We start from the raw sequence: 16,359 nt of genomic DNA on the forward strand, positions 1-16,359 counted from the left end.
CCAATATGTGAATGCAACATACCGGCATGAAGCAGCAAACCAATAGAACCAATAGCAAACCAGGTCTGCAGGGCTGGCACGAATCCCAGCTTCATGGACCGACACCCCGCTCCCCCCCCCCCACTGCCTCTCCTCCTTCCCCCCAGCCAACCTCCCTCAGAAGAATGCACTACAGAGGACAAAACAGAAGCTACAGTTCTGGGAGAGGGGCATGTATGATCAGAGCACATGTAGGCAAACTAAGAGGGCAGGAGGGACAAAGAGAGAGTGAAAGACTTCCTGGCCCACCAGTCTCTGATGACTATATTCCAGCTTAGAGAAGCCAAGGCACAGAGAAGACCATAGGTCTGGCCCCACCATGAGACACAATGTCCCTCACTGACCTATAGTGCTACAGGGGACAACACTGTAGACACAGAGAGGGAATTATGTCAAATTTGACCCCACACCAGGGCAAAACACTAAGGGGGGTGCATGAGGAATACCATAAATAGACTTTGGGGCAAGGGTGTGGCACACAATCAGACTTGACCAGAAAACATTCTTTTAATGCCAGCAAACAGACCTGAAACTATTATAGACTTTAGACCTGGAACTATTATAGGCTTTTCTGTTTTATGGTTGGTTTTGGTTCTTACTGTTTTCTTTTGATCTGATTTAGATTGTGTGTGTGTGTGTGTGTGTGTGTGTGTGTGTGTGATTATTGTTTTTGCTTGTCTATCTAGATAAGCTAGGCGGGATAAAAAAATCCAGAGGAGAAAACAATGAGACTGCTGATTCTGGGGGGACATGGGAGAGGGGAGGTGGAGTAAATGAAGGGGTCGGTGTCAACAAACCCAGGAACAAGGGAATAACAAGTGATCTAAAATCGATGGTGAGTAGGGCCTAGGATGCCTGGTGGGGTTTGCTCAAGTGCAATGTAAACGAGAGGAATTGCTGAAAGCTGAATATGAAGGCCAAACATGATAAAGGGACAAGAGGAAAGTAAAAGGAAATAGAATATCTAGGAGGCAAAGGGCATTTATAGAGGTCCAAATACAAGCATATACATAGGTATATATAACAATAATATACAGTTGTATGCACATATATTTATATGTTAAGTATTATGGTATCAGACAGATATTACACTCAAGTACTCAAAAACTCCTTCAGTGCAAGAACACTTTGTTCAATAACCTAGCATTCTATGGTGCTCACCTTCCCAACATGATCGCTGAAGACAAAATGGTTGCATAAGCAAATGTAGTGAAGAAGGCTGATGGTGCCTGGCTATCAAGAGATATCGCAACTGGGGTCTTAAAGGCTGGAAAATAAACAAGCAGTTATCTAGCTCAGAAGCAATCAAGCCCACATGAAGAAGTACACCAATCTGAATGATCGTGAGTTGTCGATTGGATCAGATATCAGGCATCAAAGACCCAGAATGAGAAATCATATTGATGTGAATGGTGGGGTGGGGGGCAGAGTGGAGACCCAATGGCCATTTTTAGACAATTGGCCCTCCTTTCACAGAAAGGTCATAAGAAACAGACACCCCTAATTCTTCCTCCCCCGACTACCATGATTCCAATTCTAGTGTACAAATCAGGATAGACCAGAGCATGTACACTGATACAGATAATAGCTCTCAACACAGGGAATCCATGAGAGACAAAGCCCTCAGATCCAATCATGGAAGTAGCTATACCAGGTGGGTAAGAGGAAGGTGATTGGGGGGAGGATGGAATCTAATCACAATCATTGATATATAACCCCCTCCTAGGGGGACAAAAAAGAGAAAAAATTGGATGAAAGGAGATAGCAGTTGGTCAGTATAAGTCATGAAAGTTAATAATTCATAAATTATTAAGGATTTAAGAGGGAGGGAGTGTGGGGGACAGGCGAAAATGAGCTGATACCAAGGGCTCAAGTAGAAAGAAAATGTTTTGAAAATTATGATGGCAACATATGTACAAATGTGCAGGACATAATTGATGTATGTATGAATGGTGATAAATGCTGTAAGAGCCACCATTAAAATGATCTTTTAAAAAGAAAATCAAACAACAAAAATATACATAAATTAAATTAACTCAATGTGCCCTAAGCAAAAGCTCTTCCTTCTTCACCCACTGTAACCATAGGTCAATGGTGCCTGGCTATCAAACAATATAGTGTCTGAGGTCTTAACAGCTTGTAGCTCAACAAGGAAGCAGGGAAGCAACAAAGCCCACATGGAAGAAACATATCAGCCTATGATTATGAGATGTCAACATGAGGAGGTAACACAAGTTCAAAAACAAGCAACCAAATCAATGTGAAAGGGCGTGGAGGTAGTGGAGACCAAAACCCACCTGTAAGATAATTGGACTGTCCCTCTCACAAAGGCCACAGGGATGGGATAAGAAAGCCAGTGTGCAGTATAGCAGAGATGAACCACATAACTATCTTCTAGTTCTTTAATATCTCTTCCCCTTACTATTATGGTTTTTATCCATTTTGCCTCATTAACCGTGGTATATTTGCATATGTACATTTGTATATTTAAGATCTTTTGGTACATGAAATCCAAGATAGATAACCCTTCAGAAACAGTAACAGGAGTAATGGTTCTTCTAAGGGTATGGGAAGAGAGAGGAGGAAGGAGGATAGGGAGCAGATAGCATTGACGATTGTACAAACCCACTTGTTACTCAACAACAGAATTGTATGTGAATGGATATATTGGATTAAGTAAGGTATGGCAAAACATTTTTGAAATGTTTTTATTAGCCATTTCCACGTCATTTTTGGTGAATGGTCTTTCCCCACTTCTTAAATGGGTCATTTGTTATTTTCTTATTGAACGGTTGTAGAGTTCTGTATACTTTATGTGTTAGTTCAAGTAGACTAGAGAAACAAATCCATAGACACTCACGTGTATTTAAGAGATAGTTTTATATCAAAGAGTAATTATACATTAAGAAAACATCCTATCCCAATCCAGATCAAGTCCATAAATCCGATATTTGTCCATATGTCTGATACAAATCTATAAAGACAACTTCAGACTCATGAAACATATACAAGGATGCCGAACACATCTGTACATATGTTACCATCATCATTTCAGGAAGATCACAGGCCAGTTGGTGGCAAATATTGTGATCTAGTGGTATTGTAAGCATTTCAGAGCTGGCAGGGGTCATGTGGTTTCTCTAGCTCCTAGGACTCTGGTTCCTTCAGGGTAGGTCCATGTGTTTTCTCCTTAGGCATGTCTCACAGGGAGTGAGCCCAGAGAGAGTGTCTCTCGCCTCCAAGGAGGACTACTGGAGTTCCCAGAATCCTCAGGAGAAAGCCATTCCCACATAGAGACCTCATTGACTATCACCTCATTGACAGGCTAAGCTCCACACCTTCTATCTTAATCGTCTCAAATTGACAAAAAATTATATAACTACTTCATTTTGGTATTTCTACCCTTTTGCAATGTGTCCTTGGTTAAAAAAAATTCCAAGTCATCTATCTTGTTTGCTTCTCTGTGTGCCTCCTTCATTACAATTGGTTGTCCCGTATACCCTGCAATAGGGCCCTGAAGTATGTATCTTGCTACCCTGTTCCTGATTTCTCATTGATAAGCCTGACAGCTTTGGGGTTACATTTAGGTCATTAATCCATCTTGAGTTCATTTTTGTGTCTAGGGAAATGTGCAGGTCTTGTTTCATTCTTCTGCATTTGGAAATCCACTTGGTCCAACACCATGTGTTGAAGAGACTGTCTTTGTCCCACTAGATATTCCCAAGGTCTTTTGTCAAAAATTACTTGCTTATAGGCTAATGCATTTATGTTGGGTTTTCTGTTCTGATCCATCGGTCTGTATATCTCTAGTTTTACCAGTACCAGCTGTTTTGACTACATCGGCTGTGTAATAGCTTTTTAGGTCATGTAGTACTAGGCCTCCTAGTTGGTTCTTTTTAAGAAATTCTTTTCTTAGACTTGGTGTTTAGCCTACCTATATGAAATCAGTGATTAGTTTTCCCATTTCTTTAAAGACTGTACTTGGATTTGGATTATGATTGTGATTGTTTTGGGTAATATTAACATTTTCCCAATACTACATCTTCCTCTCCATGAGCACAGAATATTCTTCAATTTACATAGATCTTTTTTAGTTTCTTATAGTGATGTTCTGTAGTTTTCTCTGTATATGTTTTTAATTTCTTTATTTAGGTTTATTTTTGTGTGTGTGTCTTTATTATAAATGACATTGTTTCATGGCTCTCTTTGCTGGTATACAGCAATTCAAATGATTTCTAATTCTTAATTTTGTGTGCTGTATATGCCAAACCCCTCAAAATATTTCCAGGAGACTTTTTGTGGAGACTTTTGAGTTTTCTATATATAGAATTATGTCATCTGCAAATATCGAGAGTTTCACTTCTTTTTTGCCAATTTATACTCCCTTCATTTATTTTTGCTGTCTGCTGGCTCTAGATAAGGGTCCTAGCATGATGTTGAATAAAACTGGTGATATGGGAAATTCTGGTCTTCCCACTTTTTTCATTGAAAATGTTTTTATCTGATGTTTCTAGCATGATGCCCATTGCTGGATTTTCATAAAGGTTTTTATTATGTTGAGAAATTTCACTTATATTTCTATTTTGTTGTGTGTTTTGATCAAAATGGGTGTTGGATATTTTCAAATGCCTGTGTGAATCTATTTATATGATCATATGTTCTTTATTCTTTGCCTTGTGTGTGTGGTGGATTGTGGATTACATTGTTTGTATTTTGAATACTGAACCATCCCTGCATCCCTGGAATGAATCCCACTTGATCATGGTGAATTATTTTTTGATATGGTATTGGATTCTATTGGACAAAATTTTGTTGAGGATTTTAGCATCTATGTTCAAGAGGGATATTGGTTTATAATTGTCTGTCTCTGTGGGAACTTTTATTTGGCTTGAGTATCAGTGTTATGCTAGCTTCATAGACTGAGTTTGGGAATTTGATGTCTTTTCCTATGTTCTGGAATAGTTTCAGTAGTACTTGTGTCAGATCTCCTCTGAATAGAATTGCCCTCTGAAACCATCTGGTCCTGAACTTTTCTTGGTTGTCTCTTAATGGCGTGCTCTCTTTCTTCTTTTGTTACAGATCTGTTTAATTTTTTTAATACCTTTCTGCAGTAATGTGGGTAATGTATTTCTGGCTATATGTCCATTTCTTCTAGATATTTGGATTTGTTTGAAAATAGTTTTTCATACTAGTGTATTATTTTTTATTTCATTTGGATCTGTTGTAATGGCACCCTTTTAAGCTTATTCTGTGCATTTGCATCCTTTAATTTTTTTTATTCTTTGTTAAATTTTACAGTGGTCTGTCTGTTTTGTTAATCCTTGCAAAGAACCAGCTTCTTATCGAGATTGTTTCCATTGGTTTCCATATAATTTATTCATTCTAAAGATTTTTCTCTTCTTGTATTGAAAGCTTTATGTTGTCCTTTCTCTAGTTCTTGAAGGTGTTAGCTTAGGGTGTTGATTTTAAATTTCTCCTCTGTTTTAAATGTGTATTGATTGCTACAAATTGACCTTGAGATATTGCTTTTCCTGTATTATCAAGGTTTTTATTTGTTGTATTATCATTGTCATTTGTCTCAAGGAATTTTTAAAATTTCCTCCTTAATTTATTAACCAATCATTTTTTATATTTATGCTGTACAATCTCCATGTACATGTCTTTATGTTTATGTTTGTTTTATTGTTATTTTCAATTTTAAAGCATTGTGTTCTGAGAAAATGCGTTGTAGGATCTCAAATTTGAAAATATGCTCTGGGCTGCTTTGTGGCATTGTATGTGGTTTACTTAAGAATGGTTTATGTGTGCTTAAGAAGAATGAATACTGTGCTTTTGTTGGATGGAGTGTTCTGTATATCTCTATTACGTCAGTTTTGTTGATTGTGTTATTGAGTTTTTTCTTGATATTCTGTGTTTCCTTGAGAGTAGCATATTGCACCCACTTTTTATTTTTCTTGAGGTGTTTATATCCCTTTTGAATTCTGTAAGGAATTGATTGATATATTTCAAGCATTTTTCAATGAGTGCATATATATTTATTATAGTTATATCTGTGGGAGCTATTTTTCCCTTGATTATTATGTAATGTCCATTCTTGTTTCTTATTATATTGTTTGTCATTAAGACTTTTTTTAATATTGCTACCACAGCTTTATTTTGATTGCTGTTTGCTTGGTATGCTTTTGTTCAGCTCCTGATTTTTAGTCTGTTCATATCTGTGTTCATGGCGTGTGTTTCTTGTAGATAACATATTGATGGATTTGTTTTCTTATCCATTCTGCTACCATCTGATTCTTTATTGGTGCATATAGTCAATTAATATCTGTGAGAATATTGATATGTATGTATTTGTTACTGTCATTTTGTTTTGTATTTATATGTGTTGTGTTCATTTCTTTGTTCTTCCTATAATTCTTTGTTAATTTGGATTTTACTCTTTGTGCGATGTTTTTGAGGAGTTGTCTTGTATATTGATTTCATGTTTGTGTGTTGTTGTTTTAGAATTTTTTGGCCATTGTACTTAATTGGATATTTGTGTGTGTGTGTGTGTGTGTGTGTCTATGTGTCTGTGGTGGTGGTCTTGTTTCTGTGAATTCTTTGAATTTCTTCTTTTTTTGCAATACTTTTGTTCATTGATCATATTTGAGTGATATTTTTGTTGAGCTCAAGATTCAAGGTAGGCAGTTTTTCTTTCATTCAGTACTCTTAATACATCAATCCCTTTTCTCCTTGCTTACATGACTCCTGTTGAGAAATCTGAAGTTGTATTTGCTGACCCTCAGTATATGATTGTTCTTTTTCCTTTGGGTGCTCAAAATTTTCTTTTTCTTCTTGATGTTATACATCTTGACTAAAATATGCCGGTGAGTTTTTCTTTTGGGATCTCTTCTGATTGAGGTTCTTTTGGCTTCTTGAATAATTATCATTTAAAACTTTAAACATTGTGGAAAGTTTTCTTGCAGGAGTTCTTGCACTATTCTCTGGAGAATCATTTCATTTCTTCTTCTTCTGGAAGCCATTTATGACCTAGACACTTCCTCTTGATTGTGTCTCACATTGTTCTTATACCTTTCTCAGTGTTGTTTGCATTTTTATGATTTGTTCTTCTTTTAGATCAAAGTTTATAGATTTATCTTTGAGTTCACTAATTCAGGTTTCTAACTTTTCAGTTGTTTCTCTGTTTTTTACAGAATTTTAAATATTATTATAGAGTATGACTTTTGTGTTTTGTCTATAAGGTTTATAGTGAGGTTTCTAGCTTTCCTATATTTCACTTTTCCTCTCAGACTCTTCCTTCATCAACAGATGAAAAAATCTTTGTGTAAGTGTAATCATCATTCTTTTAAATTATTATCCATGTAATTTCATAGCATTCTCAATTTCAGGAATTTTTATTTAGACCTGGCTGGTGTTCACTTTTTTGAATCTGGTTCATTCTTTATTTGTGAACTCATATATTCTGGTGTTTTCTTGACATCTTGGTGTAACTCTTAGAGGTATTATAGAAGTGATGTTATGTGGAAGTAGTTCATGCTGTTAGGTGGGATGTAGGAAAGGGGTGCTAGACAGTTTATATTACGTATCGGGGTGAGAGTACTAGATTAGTTTAGATTAGGTGTTGGTAGGTTTGTTAACAGTATATCAAAAACATTGACGAGAGAAAAAGAAAGGAAAAGGGAAGCTAGAAGGGGTGGTATCTAGTATTATTAATTGACAGGTTAAAAATGAAATTTGATTAAAAACAGATTTATTTTATAATGATGGAGTAATGGGTAATAATATTTGAGAAAGAAAAACAAAAATATTGTACAAATAATGTTAGTTTTCGGTTTTATGAGAATGAGAAGGAAAATGAAAGCTTAACAAGGAAAGAAAGAAAAGTATAAAGTGCTGTGAAATAACTGTTCAGATATTAAAATTAATGAAGCAAATATCAAAAGATAAAATATTAAAATAAAAAGTAATACTAGAATAAGAAGCAGAAGAGCTTTTGATGTATGTTTGATTGGGCTCTCTGTTTTTCCCTGGAGCTTTGTCTCTGATGCAAATGCTAACTTGTGGGCTGATGATGTGTTGAGGGACTAGAAAGCAAAATTAATTGAAAGCAAAACAAATCAAGTAATAATGTTTTTTCGCCTCTGTTCTTACAGATGGGGATGTCCTGATTATGGATTAATTATAAAGATAATGCATCACTTTGATTTAAGAGGGGGAAGGTTTAGGGATGATAGAACACAGAGCAACAATAATACCAAAAAAAGGCAATTTGGGGGAATGTGGGGGGGGGGGATCAGGGCTTCATGGAGCAGTAGTGTTTAGAGCAGTTGGTGATAGTGTCTGGTAGTATGTTGCTTTACCTTGTGGTCATTTAAGATGTCAGTGTAGGTTTGAGATTAAGGCTAGGGAAATGACTTCGGTATCTGGTATGGATGAGAGTACTGTATCCTTATGATTTATATTAATTGTCTTAAAGGAATATAACTTTGATGGATCAAGTCAGAGGTAAAAGGGTTTACTTTTCTCATATGATGGAGGTTACCATATAGGGGTTGGGGAGTGGGGTCTATATCTGGCACCTACTAAGGTAGTCTAGGAGGGAGGAATAAAACAACAGGCTACTCAGATGGCAGGTTGATTATTTGAGCAGTTTTGGATGCTCACCATGGTCTAAAATCATGGTGAATAGACAGCTGGTGAAAAGCTAGGTAGGTGATCAGGGAGGGGCTTCTGGACCAGGAGGCCTTTAGACTTTTTCTCAAACCCAACCCTGTGTTTAGTAAAACCACTTTTGCTATTTCTATATTTATTGTTATGCTAGTAACTTGCTAATGGACCAGGTGTGTGTGAGTTATCTGCTGACCGAAAGAATTAAACAACAGCAACAAAAATAAAAACCCTTGAGAATTGTTGCACCTTAATATGGGTGCCCTTGAAAGCTCTACCTCAGGGAAGGCGAATTATTGTTGCAAAGCAGGGCTGGAGCTTCCTGTAGCCTGTGCAAAGAGTTAGTATATTCACTATTATGCCCATTCTAGGCTGTCATGGAAAGTCACCACCACTGGGCTTGGTGGCTACGCTAACCCAGTCACTGGGGATGTAAGCCTACGAGGGTATCAGACTGGAGCTTCCTTGGCTGGAGCCGAGTGCAAGCCTATTTTTGCTGACTGGTTACACAGAGCTTTGCTCTTATACCATGGACCTTGGCAAGTCAGCCACCCCAGCTAGCTCCTTGACCAAGGGGGAAGAAATAGTCAAGACTGCTGGGATGCCATGCTTCAGTGGCAAGGGCTGAAGGTGTTGACAAAGGGCAGTCTATTGTCAGATGCCGCTTTTTTATTTTTTAAATATTGTTTCCACTTATCTATATTCTGAAAATCCTGTGTTCTAGAAATATACGATTTCCCTATCCTTGGCCTGTGTGTTATGGTTTCTGTGGAGTCCCTCTCTTGTGTGCTACTAGGTTACCATCTTGCTCCTTTTCCTGTTGTTTCGTTATGCTAGCTGCAATACATACTGATAGCTGAAGTCTTTCATCTTTATCAATATGCGTCGTAATTTCTCTTCACTTTCACCAAGTAAGGCTGGTGCATGTTACAGGTTGTTAATTAGTTTTTCTCCAATCTTAACACCATGCTATTCTGTATATATAGTTCAGCTTCTTGAAAGATTTTCACAGCATACAAATTCAATATGTGTTGTGGAAGAATGCAATGCAATTCAAATCTTTGATCTCCATCAGCAAGTGCTTCAAGTCCTCCTCACTTTCAGCAACAGGTGTGTCATCTGCATATCTCAGGTTTTTAGTAAGTCTTCCTCAAATTCCCATACTATATTCTTTTTCAGATACTCTACCTTCCCTGATTATGTGGTCTGCATACAAATCCAACAAATAAGGTGAGAGTATACAAATCTGACACACACCTTTCCCGATTTAAACCAGGCAGTTAGAATGGCTGTCTCTTGGTGGGGGTGAAAGAGGAGCTGATATCAAGGATTCAAGTAGAAAAAAAGATTTTGGAAATGTTAATGGTAACATATATACAAGTGTGCTTAATACGATGGAATGATGGGTTTTCAGAAGATTTGTAAGAGCTCCCTCCCCCAATAAAATGATTAAAAAATAAGTAAATAATAAAAATATTTATTTATAATACATTGCTGTTTCTTAGCATATTTTACCTGTATGCAATTTTGAAGATGGTGTTTCAATCTCACTAACATTTACATGAAGAATGCTGCACTCTTTAATTTACACTTGGTCAAAACAGAAGTTTGGACATCTATAAAGAATTAAGATTATTTGTCTTTTAGAAGGTCTTTGATTTTGGGAGATAAAATAGTTTTAATGGGTCAGATTTGGGTGTAAGGAGTATAGGGTAAGATTTCCCAGTGGATTTCTCCGAGGGCTGTCTTTCCTACTCTCAAAGAATGAGCATGTGGATTGTCATGATATGATAGGGAAAAATTTCAGTATAACTTTCTGGGCCTATTCTCCCACAATACATTTTTTTTCACTTTCTTAAAACTTCTTCTTAATAAGCCCCAATGATCATTCTATGCCTTTCAAGAAAATCTATTAACTTTACACCTTTGGAATTTTCTCAAATTGTTGCTATAACAATTCTAAGGAATTTTCTCAGATTGTTGCGTAACCTTCTAAGCTTCCGTCTCTGCCTTGAGGTTAACTGGCCCAGGAGATGCCTTGAGAAATAAATGCTTCAATTACTTAATTTTATAAGGCACCTTTGGTATATTAAGAGAAGTGTATCACCGAGAAAACTTATCTACAGTCATCCACTGATCAAAGAGATATATTTAATCATGTTTGGTTTGCAATAAATCTTGGAATATATATGAATTGGACACCTAGTAGCAATACAATTTTATTTGGCCTCATGCCTCTCTCTTTTTGTCTCTCTGTCTCTCTCTCTCTCTCTCCCTCTTGGTGCCCCAGCAGTAAATCACAGTATGTTATGTATTTGAATAGAAATTCTACTTATTAGCACTGTAACTTTAGCACTTTGCTTAAGCCTTCTCTGCTTCTGGCAGTTACTTTCAAAAGAAGAAAATAACACTCTCATATAAATAATAGAGGATAATTTATGTATTTGGAATAGCACCTTTAAGCATGACAGTGCTAAAGGAAATGCTAAATACCATGGTTGATGTTATTATGAAAATTATATACATTCAAGTGGAAAACTAGGCAAAACCCTGACTGCTTTGACTGGTAAGTCCATAGACAGGCTAAGGCATATGATTGGTTGTTTTGTTTTCTCTCTACTCTTCCTCATCCAATAAAAAATAGAATCTGAAGATTGCATCTGCTTTAAAATATACTATTAGAAATCTAAATGTGAGAAATACAAGTTCAATATGAAGAAAAGACATTTGGCCTACTTTTAGCTTAAAAATTCAACATTTATATTTATCTTTGCTTCTATACTACTGGATTAAATCCATTATGCTCCATTTTGACATAAGTGGAATTAAATCCTAAGTTATTATAAAAGCCTTTTATTCTGTTTTCAGATGTTCTGTCAAAACATGAAAGAATATGTGTTCATTGTATTAGTGTATAGGTTAGTTCAATATTTTTAAAACACATTCTAAATACATATATTTTCTGTAATTTTAAAAATAATTTTTGGGGGCCTAGTACAACTCTTATCACAATCCATGCATCCGTCTACTGTGTCAGGAACATCTGTACATTTGTTACCATCATTCTCAAAACATTTTCTTTCTACTTGAGCCCTTGGTATCAGTTCCCCATTTTCCCCTCCCTCCATGCCCCTCCTCCCTCATGAATGCTTGATAATTTATAAATTATTATTTATAAGTTATTATTATTTTATCATGCCTTACACTGTCCAATGTTCCCTTCACCTACTTTTATGTGCTTAGTTTTGTCCTAAATACTATACTTACTTAAAATTAAAATTAGCATAGCAATCAAAAATTAAGGAAATGCGTTCAAAGTTGATTTTCATAGAATAAAATTTTAATCACTTCTTTTTACCCAGGTATAAAGATGTTTTCTCAATCATAGTGGTAGGATATTGTATTCAAAGCTATATATTAAATAAGCACGAGTCCTTAGATTTCTTCAGGACCTAAAGCTATCTTTACAGCGTTGTAGAAAAGGCAATATATTAGAGCTTATCTGAACAAAGCTTACTGCTTAACATGATATTATTCTCCTTGAGAGAGAAAGCATGCAGTGTGCAAAACTGGATCTTTGTGAGTTCATTTATTTCCCCTTCATATCTTGAAGATGTTATCTTTTTTGTGGTTTCCATTATCCTTCATACATAAATGTATGAGGTTCCCTAAATTCTTATCCATAGTTGTGCTGTTATATGCAGTGCAGGTTCTTACTGAACAAAACCAGAATTATAAAATCAAATCACATAGTCTACTTAAAACCTTGCTCATAGTACAATATTGATGAATTGGTTAAGATTAGTTCTTCAACCATCATTTAACCAAAAAATAAAAGTTTAAGATTTTGCCTATCCCTTCAACTAGCAATCTCTGATGACAAAGCTATTTCTTCACATATTTGATTTAAACTACTGACCATTCTATGATTTCATTCAGCATGCCTTGGATATATTATTTTACATTACCCCTAAAATAAAGCACCACCTCTGGAGTCAAATATATGTAAGTTAAAATGTTAGCTCTTATATTTATTACCTATGGAAGTAAATGGAGTTATATATTTGCCTTATCTGTATAATGAGTAACTAATACTATTATAACCACATTTCAATCAAGTCATTGATAAGCAATCCTACTATATGGTAATAATATTTGGGCTGGTGTTTGTTGACACTTTGATATTTATAAAAGTTTCTGTTTTATAAATATGTATATTCTTCAGGAAAACACTATACTCATATTCATGAAGACCATATTATTTTGTAAAACAAACATAAAATCAGTGCTCTCAAAATTTTATTCTAAGTGTTTTTTTCTCTAAGTTTTTTCTTAGGAATTTTAGAGCAGATATATTCCTATGAATCAGTATCCCCTCAACTAAATACATTTTTACTATATTTTTGAATCCTGAATACTTTTATTGATTATAAAGATAACTTGATAGACAGCTACTATAAAAAAAGAATGTTTAATTGGAGAATCTGCTCTAACACACACATAAGTAGGATTTATGGAACAATGTGACACTACACAATTTATTTCTGCTTTATACCTTTCAAATCAACTGGGAAAAAATGGAAGGACAAAATAATACCTATTTTAATGAGATATATTTATGATTATTTTATGTGTTAGACAGGGTTCTCAAGAGAGACAAAACCAGATTGTTAATATAGATAGATAGATAGATAGATAGATAGATAGATAGATAGATAGAGAGATAGATAGATAGATAGATAGATAGAGAGATAACACAAGGAGTGAACTGTTAATTATATACAGATAGATAGATATATTACAATAAATGAGCAATTAAATTATAAAGCAGTATAAATGGCTGAGTGCAACTCACTCCTGAGAGAGAATTGTGAGACACTGGCTGTCCTTCAAGTCTTGTGGGCCCTCAGGTAGTCTTCTGTAGAGAGAGCTAGGCTATCCCAGCACAGGAAGCAAACAGCAAGGCAGGTCACCAACAGCTCAATTTACAGGTCAAGTGATGTAAATTCCAATCTTGTGGTCTTAAAGGGACCTCAACTTACAGCAACACAGTCCACAGGCTAGGGATCCCACAGGTAGTGTAGCCTGTAAATTGAGGCACAGAACAAGCAAGGCAGACACACACTGGTCTGATGATCAAAGAGCAAGAGACAAGAAAGGCGAGCCTCACCAAGACAATTTATCCCACTTGTGTTTATCGGCCAGGCTGGCACAATAAACTAACTACCTCAACCCCCCCCTTGCCAACTTGGCATATAAGCTTATATAATTTCCAGACATTGATGAACTCACACTAATCCTTATCATCCATCATCTCTATCCATTCTTGTTTTTGTAAGATTCACTTTCTTTGGGACAGGGTCAAATATGGATTTTTTGTCAGTACTGATGTCCATTAAGGTTGTTTCTAGCTTCTTGCTATCGTGAACTGTGTTGCAATGAACATGGAAGAGGTTATATCTATGTTGTGTCTCTTACTTATTCAGGGTAGGTAGCCAGTAGAGGTATTGTTGAGTCTTATGAGATTTCTATCTCCAGTTCTCTTATGTAACACCATATTGATTTCTAGAATTATTTTATGTGTTTATAAGCCCGTCAGGAGTTTATAAGAAGTGCAATCTCTTCATATCTTCTCCATCCTTCGTTGTTTTTCTATCTTTTTAAATTTTATTTGTGTTTTGTTGTGATTGTCAAGTGATATCTCATTGCTGTTTTGATTTGTATCTCTCAGATGTCTAGTGATGGTTAGTGAGCAGTTTTTCATGTGTGTGCTAGAATGTCATTTTGGTAAACTGTCCGTCCATGTCTTTTGCCTACTTTTTAATTGAATTTTTTTTTTTTGGTGCTCTACACGATCAGAGGAACTTCTCTAGTCACCGACTATAGAAATGATCCCTGAAAGTATAGTCTTTGAATTGTTTTTCTTATTGAAGTATTACAAAATTCCTTGTTGTTGTTGGTAGGTGCAGTCTAGTTAGGTCTGATCCATAGCTGCCATATGCAAAACAGATTAAAACAAAACAAAATAAACATTGCCAGGTCCTGTGCCAAGTTCAAATGATTCCTACTCTCCAGCTCATTGTTCGAGCCATGGTGTCGATCAATCTCCCCGAGGGTCTTTCCTCTCCTTTGCTGCCCTTTTACTCTATTAAACAAGGACTGGTCTAACCTGACATGTCCAAAATATGTAAGTGACGCCTTCCTTGCCTCTAAAGAGAACTCTAGCCTATATATTTGCTTTTTCACAGTCCATGGCACTTTAAATATTCTTCACAAGCACCATAATTTAAATGCATTAATTCTTCTTTATTCAAAGTGCACTTATCACATGCATTTGAAGCAACAGAATATGCTATGGCTTTGATCAGGCACAGCTTAATCCTCAAATTAAGATCATACATTTCAATACTCTAAAGAGGCCTTGTGCAGAAGGCTTACCTACTGTAACTCATCTTTTGAGTTCTTTATTGTTGACCATGAGCATTTAGTATGCATCCAAGCCAGACAAAAAAAATCTTTGACAACTTCTCCATTTAACAAGATTTGACCTATAGGTCCAGTTTAGAGGATTTTGGTTTTCTTTATATTAAGTCAAAATCCACATTGAAGGTTTCAATCCTTGGTCCTCATTAGCAAATACCAAATACCAAAGCTGTGTCATTTGCACAACACAGGTTTTTAATAAGCCTCTCTCCAATCCTGATGCTACATTCTTCTTCGTATATGCCAGCTTCTCTGATGATGTGCTCAGCATACATATTGAATAAGCCTGGTAAGTGTATACAACCTTGACATAATCTTAAGACCCATTTTGATTTCAAGACATTCAGTATGCCATTTTCCTGTTTTCACAATGTGTCTTGATCCACGTATAAGTTCTACTTGAGCACAACAATGTTTTCTGGAATTGCTATTTTTGTCAAAGTTAACCATAGTCTTTATGAGCCACATAGTCTAATACAGTTGCATAGACCACAAAACACAAGTAAACATCTTTCTTGTATACTCTGCTTTGAGCCACGAACCATACGACTTTAGCAATGCTATCCCTTGTCCCACACCCTCTTCTGAATCGTGCCTGAAACTCCGGCAGCTCCCTGTCCATGCACTGCTGCAATCTTTGTTGTCTGATCTTCAGACAAATTTTATTTGCAAATGAAATCAGTAACATTCTATAGTTTGAGCATTCTGCTAGTTTCCTTTCCTTTGGAATGAGGGTGAATATAGATATTTTCCAAACAGTTTACCAAATAACTATCTTCAAATTACCTGGCATAGAGGAGTGCTTCCAATGCTTCATTAGCTTATTGAAACATTTTAATTGGTATTCCTCGATTCCTGGAACCTTGTTTTCGATAAATGTTTCAGTACAGCGTGAACGTCTTCTTTCTGCTGAAAAGGAATGCTGAATAGTATGTTTAGGTACAGTGATCCTGTGTATTATTTCCCTCTTCTTTGGATTCTTCCTGCATCAGTCAATATTTTGCCAATAGAATGTTTAAATATTGTAACTTGAAGCTTGAATTTTTTTCTTGAGTGCCTTCAGTTTAAGACATGCTCTGTGTTTGTTCTCTCCTTTTGGCTTTCCACTCTAGGTCTTTACACATTTTATTATTAACCTTTGACTTTTTCTTCTTGAGTTGCCTTTTGAAATTT

At 35.9% G+C, this 16,359-nt stretch overlaps 1 pseudogene; it reads right to left on the reverse strand.

Annotated features, from left to right (window-relative positions):
• Positions 1–14,530: 14,530 nt before the first annotated feature.
• On the reverse strand, positions 14,531–14,614 carry LOC142441882 (small nucleolar RNA U3; annotated as a pseudogene).
• Between the last annotated feature and the right edge of the window lie 1,745 nt (positions 14,615–16,359).

The sequence above is a fragment of the Tenrec ecaudatus genome, chromosome 2 (assembly GCF_050624435.1).
Source record: "Tenrec ecaudatus isolate mTenEca1 chromosome 2, mTenEca1.hap1, whole genome shotgun sequence".
In the NCBI taxonomy this organism is placed as follows: Eukaryota; Metazoa; Chordata; class Mammalia; order Afrosoricida; family Tenrecidae; genus Tenrec; species Tenrec ecaudatus.